Genomic DNA, 9442 nt, shown 5'->3' on the forward strand with positions numbered 1-9442 from the left:
AAAGAAAGAAAGAAAGAAAGAAAGAAAAAGAAGAAGAAAGAAAGAAAGAAAGAAAGAAAGAAAGAAAGAAAGAGAAAGAAGAAAGAAAGAAAGAAAGAAAGAAAGAAAGAAAGAAAGAAAGAAAGAAAGAAAGAAAGAAAGAAAGAAAGAAAGAAAGAAAGAAAGAGGGAGGAAGGGAGGAGGGAAGGAAGGAAGGAGGGAAGGAAGGAAGGAGGGAAGGAAGGAAGGAGGGAAGGAGGGAAGGAAGGAAGGAAGGAAGGAAGGAAGGAAGGAAGGAAGGAAGGAAGACACATTTTTACAGGAGCTCACACTTCCTGGAGACCCAAATGAATTGCTTCTTTTAAAATTCTCGACATTTTTCCATTTGTTCTGATACAAACTACAACAATCGTTACATGCTTAGTGAGTGCTCCAAACAGCTTAATTTTGCAACAGTTACACTTGGTTCTAAATATCATAAGGCTGTAAATCTAAAATGGATCAAATCACTGACCCAAATATTTGTCTCCTTGAATGAGCAATGGTGGGTTGGGGGTTACAAAGCCAAGTATTTTGCACAGTAAATATGTTGCATTTCCACGATCCCTAGTGGATCTTTGTACTTTCTCTTCAGGGTTCCTGGAGATAATGATATACTATAGCCAGCTGAAAAGAACATCTGTTTTAAGAACTGTGAACTTACAGAAGCCATTTGTCTGTCTGATCTGTTCCTATTATTTTCCTTCCCATTTTGCACCTTTATATTCTTTCCATTGATCAAATTATGCAAAATAAAGGGATTGAGAAAACACTAAACAGCCATAATTTCTTCTGTCTTCAAAAGGTTATCTGCCACCTTTCCTGTTAAATAATTCTGCTTAATATAAAACACCCAACTTTTTTTTTCTTTTCTTTTTTTTTCCTTCTTCTGCTTTTTTTTTTTTTTTTTTTTTTTGGTAAGCATGTGTTTCCCTTTCCCTTTGAATGGAAGTCTTTGGATCACTAGGGCTCACTGCTTAATGACAATGTGGTGGAGTTAGCCCAAGAGAACAATGCATCCATTAATCTGCCTCATGCTTAATTGGTAACTACAGTATGGGCTGGCATTTCAAACACAGATTGCAAATGTACTTGAATTAGTTACTGTTTAATTGATACAACTGGCACACAGCCTAGAACCAACATGCAGCTACTGTAAAAAGAGAAAGGCTTTAAAGGAGACAGAGAAAAACTACAAGGTATGACTGTGATTCATCCTTTATATGTTTATATCAATTATTGGCGTAATATAGTTACATAGTTTTTCATATTGCTTTAACAAGCCATTGACCAAAACAGGCTGCTAAACAAATACTTGTATTGCTTGCTGACATAAAGAATAGCAGGACTGATTCCCAGCCCGCTCTTTTTCTGGAGTCTGTCCTTACGCTTGTGAGAATAGCTATATGTGTACGAGTGAGGTTGGGGAATGCGATATTTATAACAGAATGAAAAATGCCTAAGAGACTAATTCTGACAATGTCTCCAGAATAGCAGGATTTCAAGGAAAGAGATAGTATCGTGGCCATAATTCAACTTTATTACCATTCATCCCAGTGTTACAATGAACATACTTCCGACAGAAAAAAATTAATTTCTCGAGATCAATCCCCGAATCGTTTCACTGAGGCGCATCGTGCAGGAACCTGGGTCCCACAACTTGCCTTTGAATACGGAACATTTGAATTCCAGAAATGTTTTAATGATACTGATGGCTATCATTTATCGGGTACCTCTTACCTTCCCAGAATCACACTACACAATGTGATGTATAATTTCTCCTATAATGTTCCAGTCATGCTCTTCTCCCCACTTTGAATCTTTATTTCCTTGATTAAATCTATGTAAACTAATTGGGCTGAGAAAAGCATTAAACTGAGCTTTTTTATTGTTCATTTATTATTTATTTATTTATTTATTTATTTATTTATTTATTACTCGTTTTAAAAGTCAACCCACTTTTAGGCTTACATGATTTTGCATGATGTAAAGCACCCGGCTGCTATCTTGATTTCACAGATATATGCTAATCATATAAGCGTTGATCCTTTTTTCCTACTCAGAAGTCATATAAAACCATCAAATTTCTTTTTGCCAGCCTGCAGTGAAAATCCTGTCATTGTTGGTTCTGGAAGTAGTTATTGAGAACCTATCCTGTCTCCAGTTTGGTCTTTACATTGTCTAAGACAGTACGTAAAACTGAACTCCATAACATTATCAATGAGCTTCTTGGTGCCAAAATCAAAGGGACAGTTTCTATTCCACCTTCTTAAAGGTTTATTTATTTAAGTAATCTCGATACCCTACATGGGACTTGAACTCACTACCTAGAAATCAAGAGTCACATCCTCTACTGACTGAGCCAGCCAGCCCCCCTCCATTCCATTTTTTAAAAATTATTTGTTGTTTACCTTTGGTAGTGTTACAAAAAAAATTTTTTTGGTTGAATTTTTGTAATATTTCCCAATGTTTTTCTTGGGTTCCCTGGCATAAGGCCCTCCTGATTTTCTTCCTGCCTCTCTGCCTATGTCTCAATTGCCTTTTGAAGCACCTCTTTCCCCAACCAACATTTCAATATGGGAGATCAATATCTCAGAGTTCTTTTACTCTATGTGCTTTCTCCGTGCAATTTCACTTTATGCTATTGGAAATACTTACCAACCACAAGGACCTAAACCACGTAGCACAATTCCAGATAATTTTTTTCCCTGCAAAATAATATGCATACCTTTTAAAAATCACTGAGAATAGGGGAACCCGGGTGGCTCAGTCAGCTAAGTGTCCAGCTCTTGACATCGGCTCAGGTCACTGTCTCATGGTTTGTGGGTTCGAGCCCCACTTTGGACTCCCCACTGACAGCGCAGAGCCTGCTGGGGATTCTCTCTCCCTTCATCTCTCTGCCCTACCTTGCTTGCGCTCTGTAAGAAATAAACAAATAATAAATAAATAAATACATAAACAAACTTAAAAAAAAAAAAAATCACTGAGAGTAATCTCATGTAGAAATTCCCAATTCCCGGGGCGCCTGGGTGGCTCAGTCGGTTAAGCGTCCGACTTCAGCTCAGGTCACGATCTCGCGGTCCATGAGTTCGAGCCCCACGTCGGGCTCTGGGCTGATGGCTCAGAGCCTGGAGTCTGCTTCAGATTCTGTGTCTCCCTCTCTCTCTGCCCCTCCCCCATTCATGCTCTGTCTCTCTCTCTCTGTCTCAAAAATAAATAAACGTTAAAAAAAAATTAAAAAAAGAAATTCCCAATTCCCGTTTTACTGTCATATTACTCTACCGTAGTCCAGACACACAACATGACCTGAACATCTCTACCAGGTTTCTTTTTTTTTTTTTTTTTTTTTTTTTTTTTTTTTTTTTTTATTTATTTTTGGGACAGAGAGAGACAGAGCATGAACGGGGGAGGGGCAGAGAGAGAGGGAGACACAGAATCGGAAACAGGCTCCAGGCTCCGAGCCATCGGCCCAGAGCCTGACGCGGGGCTCGAACTCACGGACCGCGAGATCGTGACCTGGCTGAAGTCGGACGCTTAACCGACTGCGCCACCCAGGCGCCCCTCTACCAGGTTTCTAAGAACAGCTCACAAACATGTTTAGCAATGGACTCACCACCTGCCTTGCAAACTCACTTTTTTTTGCCATTTGTCCTTTCTTGCCAAGTGATGTCTCTATTTACTCAGTCACCGCAGCTATCAGTCTGAGAACCATTCTAGAATTTTCCTTGTCCTCCATTTCTCCCCGTCTCCACCAACCTGATGTGACCACAAGTACTGTAGATTCTAAGGCTCATTTACTTACTTTTCAAAAATATTTCTTCTTCCCTGTCTTCATTGCCACGGTGTTGTTCAGATCCTTCTAACTTCTTGCCTCAACTATTGTAATAGCCAGCTAACTGGTTTTCCTGCCTCTACCATCACCTCTTCTCCAATCCATCCTGTAGAGATTATTCGAAAGCAAGAAAATGGACTCTTTCTTGATGAAGATCCTTAAGAACTATTCCCACAGGGTGCAGGAAAAGGTCCTGTTGTGTTTGATCCCTGCTTATTCCTCCCGTTCTCTTTTTCCCATTCTTCCAGCTATTCCCAGCCTTCTCCATCTGGTTAATTCCCACTTTTTCTTCAAGGTTCAAATCAATTATCAGTAATCGGTGAAGCTGTCTCTAGCTTTACTTGGCTAAGCAAGGTGCCCATCCTCGCCTCCCTTAGCTCCCCATAAACATTTCTACTACAGACTTGATCCCTATTGCACTAAAACTGTAAGCCACTCCTGTGGCTTTCTTGTTAGACTATCAGCATATTTACTTGTTTTGAAAAAAAGGAAAAGAAAAATCACATTTTCATTTGTGTAATTATTGATTCGCTTCATATATTAACAAAGACTCCTACTTCCTGTTATCTTAGAAGAGATGTAAGACAGAATATTGGACTCAGTTTTATGTACTGGGTATACAATAATACATGTTCACTAGTTTCTTTGCCACTAACTAGCTGAGTGACATTGGGCAAATCATTTAGCCTCTCGGAGCTTTAGCTTCATCATCTGTAAAATTATCTTTAAGATCTTTGTAACCCTAATCTTCATAATTATGTGGTTCTTTCCACATTATGTTGTGCAATTAGCCATTCAATAAAACTTTTAATGGTTTACTATTGTTGAATAAAACGATCCCAAAGGTTCTGGTTCAAAGTATTCTTGGATATCGATTTTGGTCTCTACACTCAATATAGACCCATGGAACTTAGTTTATTTTTGTCTGTCATGAGTCCATCATGATTTAAGGGGGGCTTACAACAAGAATATATCCCCCGGATGGTGAAAAAGAAGAGAAAGAAGAAGGGGAAGGAGGAGAGAAATGATGAAGATGGAGAATTGTGTCCAAGAGAAGAATAAATAATGGTGGCAGTCAAAACTAGGGGCAAATGAAAATAGATGCCTCCGCTATAATGGTTATACGTAAGTGTAATAGGTCATTTTCAAATTTGATTCTAAGCTCTCTGGCATCCAAAATGAAAAGATCAATAGTCTCTGATACAAAAATGATCACGGGAAAAAGCAAGGTTTTTCCAGCAAAAATTTCTAAATTAAGTTTTCCACACTCAGCTCCATGTACTGGGAACCAAATGGCATACGAGACAATGCCTCAACAAAATTCCTAAATAGAACATAAGAGTGGGCTGAACTTACCACATTCTTCAAGAAAAGTAAGGCCATCCTTGAAAAACACTGTCAGGACAATTCCATGGATGACCAAAATATAATCGATTATATTAAAATCACACAAAAAATGCTTTCTTTTTGAGAGCTCTATGGATCACATATTTGCAGATTTGTTAAAGCCATCTCTAACTTGTGATATTGACTTCTCTGGTGATGCAAGTCTTCAGTTATTCAGAGACATAGAAGCTGTTTTTAAAATTCGTATACGTCAAGCTATATTCGTGGCCGATCTTTATCATGTTTAAATAAATGTGCTCTCTTGCAAGATATAATTATCTCTTGGAATAATGAAAAAAGACTCTGCACATGAACCTGGAAACTCGGATAGCTGTTATATGTTCATTCTTTTTTCAGATTTCTGATTCTAAAAATTCCAGTTTAGTTTGAGGTTAAATATTCTTTCAGATCAAGGAAAACAAATGAAGAAAAATCTGTATGTGCAATACTATTTCTCTCTGATGTATAGTTCTTATCTCCCTAAATTTCTTAACTCTAAAGAGAATTGATGTTTTCCCATTTAACTTTCAGTTTCCTTTGATGTTTCTAAAATTTCAGGCTAATCAATCCCCAGATGGCTCCATTTCAAGTGCTACCCTTTTTCAGCAAATAGTAGCTCTCTGAGCTTTAGACCTAATTTTGCTGTGAGTATTCTCACCTCATTTAAGTTGAGAGCAAAGCTTCCTATGATTGGCCCGTACCTCCTTCCATCATCTTTATCTCTCACCAGAATGGGAGTTCTGACCTCCAGAAGAAGCTCATTGAGTATTTCTGGTCCTTTCTCCACACTTCTCCTCACTCCCCCAAAGAGGAGTCAGGGTCATGCACCCTAGCCCCAAGGAGAAAGAGTTGCGTTCTGAATAGCTCACACCCTAGGACTTTATATTGGCACAACTTTCGAAGAGATAAAGATGGGGGTTCCTAAGTGTGGATTTTTCCTCTCCGGCCTCTCTTTCTTCCGTGAAAATAGAATGGTAACAAGGACCAGAGCAATTTCCCCTCAGAGAAAACCCAACCGTCTCTCTTTCGCTTTAGCTTTCTCTGTCTCCCACTTTGGACTCTACCCTGCCTCAAGGGTCATCCTCGGATCATGGGTGTAAGGGGCCAGGTTTGCTAAAGCTCACAGCAAAGACTTCACATTGGGGCAGACGTCTTCCCCCTGCCTTCCCTTTCTCTCTTCACTTAGTTTCCTCCCAGCCTGGGAGGTCTACTTTAGTTCTGCCACCTGATGGGTAGCATTAGAGATTCAGGACTGGGTTTCGGGAATGGCCATGTGGCTCAGGGAGGAAGAACGTTCCAAGAACAGTGGAGTAGCTGGAGTTCTGTATTAGGGTTGGAGGCCAGAGCCCACGCAACGAAGATGTGAGGCAGTGAACGGCTTTGCCGGTCTTTCTCTTGAGATCCTACTTCCTTTGGAAGCTCACCCCAAGAGGTATCTATGGCAAGGCAGGACTCGGTTATTTCTGAGTTTCTTCACCAAATAACACCACGTGGCAACACTTTAATTGCAATGCAATTAACAGAGCTACCATTTGGTACAGTTGATTTTAATTCGTTCCATTATTTCCAATAAGAATTAGATAGGTTGTAGCTGGCTCCTTTCTGCACTATTCTCCTTTCACGGGCATTGGGAGAGCAGGGTTTCCTTCTTTAAAATCTGTTTCTTTCCCATCCGCTCTGCAGATGTAGCAGAATCAATTAGGAAACAATGGGTGTACTTTAAAAAAAATGTTTGTTTTTTTTTTCTGGGCGCCTGGATGGCTTAGTCAGTTAAGTGTCTGACTTTGGCTCAGGTCATGATCTAGAGGTTCGTGAGTTCTAGCTCTGCATTGGGGGTCTATGCTAACAGTGGAAAGCCTGCTTGGGATTCTCTCTCCCTCACCCTCTACCCCCCTCCCCCACTTGTGTCTTCTCTCTCTCTCTCTCTCTCTCTCTCTCTCAAAAAATAAATAAACTTTAAACAATTTTTTTCATGTTTGTTTATTTTAAAAGAGAGAGAGAGAAAGAGAGAGCATGTTGAGCAGGGGAAGAGCAGAGAGAGAGAGAGAGAGAGAGAGAGAGAGAGAGAGAATCCCAAGCAAGCCCCACACAGTCAGCACAGAGCCAGACTCAGTCTTACAAACCACCAGATCATGACCTGAGCCAAAATCAAGAGTCGGTTGCTTAACTGACTGAGCCACCCTGGTGCCCCGTGCATGTAGTTTTTAAAGCTGTATGTCTCAGTAACTAAACCTTGCCAATTTGGGACTTTGTGCAGATTTGTTTGAATCTTATTCTTTCAAAACTTTTAAACATTTTTTCTTAATTATTTCTCAATGAGATTATCTTCAAAGCTTTTTTTCATATGTATTATTCCCTATGTATATGCCCTTTTTACTGACTAAATACAATTCTGGGGGTGTAGAGAGCATAATCTGTAATTATTGTCCTTACTCTCTATTTTGCCAAGTATATAATAGGTATATAATAAACATTGATTAGAAAAATTGGTAAAAATCACAGAAATATAATTATAAAAGAAATACAAATGACCAATAAATGTTAAAAAATTCATTCTTGCTAGTAATTATGGAAGTGCACATTGTAACTATCAAATTACTAATGATATAAATATATTTTAATATTTGATTGAGGTTACAAAAGAGTTATCATAGACCGTTACTGAAAGAAATGTTTCTGGGAAACGATTTGGCAATAAGTATTAAAAATCTTTAAAATTCATGTTGTCAAAGAGTAATGACCTGGAATAATTTGTGGTATTAATTTTAATTTTATTATTATTCAACAAATATTTATTAAAGGCCAGCCACATGCCTGACGACACTCTAAGTAAGCAAAGCGAAGCCCTTGTCTTCAAGGAACTCATATAAAAAGCAAAGTCAGCTAATATGTGCTGTGAATAGCATGACCATATGTTTCTGCCTGGGACAGTCAACATAATTACTAGTAATTGAGTATGACGATCGAGTGATGGGGAGGGTGTTGTTTTAGGCACAGTAGTCAGGAAAGCTCTGTTGGAGAAGGCGACTTTTGGGCAGAGGGTTGATTGGAGGAAGGAGTGAACCCCATGACTCTCTGGGGGAAATCCAGCAGAGGAAAGGCATGTTTGAAAGCCTGCAAGGGTACTGATGAAGTAGAGGAAGAAAGCAGGAGAGTGAAAGGACATGGGCTCTGATAAGATTGAGTCATACGAAAACCTTCCTCGAACATTCATCCCAATTTCCTGGAAATGCTGAAAAAGTTTAATGGGGGTTCAATCTTTTTTTCTGAAAAAGCTGTTGATAATAAGCCCTGGTCAGCAGAATTTGTTCCCATAATTTATACAGAGAATGCCGTGATCAGAGCACCTTCTGTTCAAGATGAGATGTTGTGTCCTTCTCTACAAAGAGTAAATTGGATGTTGACAATTGTAGGAGAAGGTGGGGCCATGAGCCACAAGTGAGCAAGAGTTCCCTGGCCAATATTTGATGTCAAAATTTTTCTCTTTGGCACAATGCTTATTTGTTTTTGTTCCAGTGATGACATTTGAAAACATTTTAAAGTCAACATAAGCTTCTGGTATATAGATTAATTGGCCAGAGTTGTTATTTATAGTCTGAAGAATGATAAATTTTGAAGGGAACTTAGTTTTAGGTTTTTAAATTAAACCCAGAGAAGCATATGAGCTATGCAGGAGGTGAAAACAGGGCCGTCACTTCTGTTCTCATCACCATGACCAGTGGACCAGATTCTTTATCAGGAGGAAATTAGCCAAGAATTACGCTCCATCTGTACAGGATTTTGAAAAGATAACATCACTGGTTTACACCTTCTGTTAATTATTGCTTTAGATTTAATCCATCTCAAACATGTATGGGGCACCAACGAATTGCAGGATACTGGATTTTATAGCGGTCATTTTCAACTTTCTCAGCTCATGCCCCCCTGAAGAATTTGAAAACTTAGGTCCACCATCACGCATTTTTTTTAGGTTGGTATCTAAATTTCGAATCATAAACTCAAATCATTGAAAATGACTAATTTCTGGTAATGGTTAACTATTACTCTTGTCATTTTTAAATGACGTGATTGTGCTGCTCTTGGTAACATATTAGGTTGAACACAAACCAGAACAATCTGTTATCTAGCCTCATCAATCAAAAATATTAACAAGGTCTGCAAGGGCCAACAATTTTACATCGTTCCTTTTTCTTCTTGAACTATTTC

This window comes from Neofelis nebulosa, chromosome 6 (assembly GCF_028018385.1).
Source record: "Neofelis nebulosa isolate mNeoNeb1 chromosome 6, mNeoNeb1.pri, whole genome shotgun sequence".
NCBI lineage: Eukaryota > Metazoa > Chordata > Mammalia > Carnivora > Felidae > Neofelis > Neofelis nebulosa.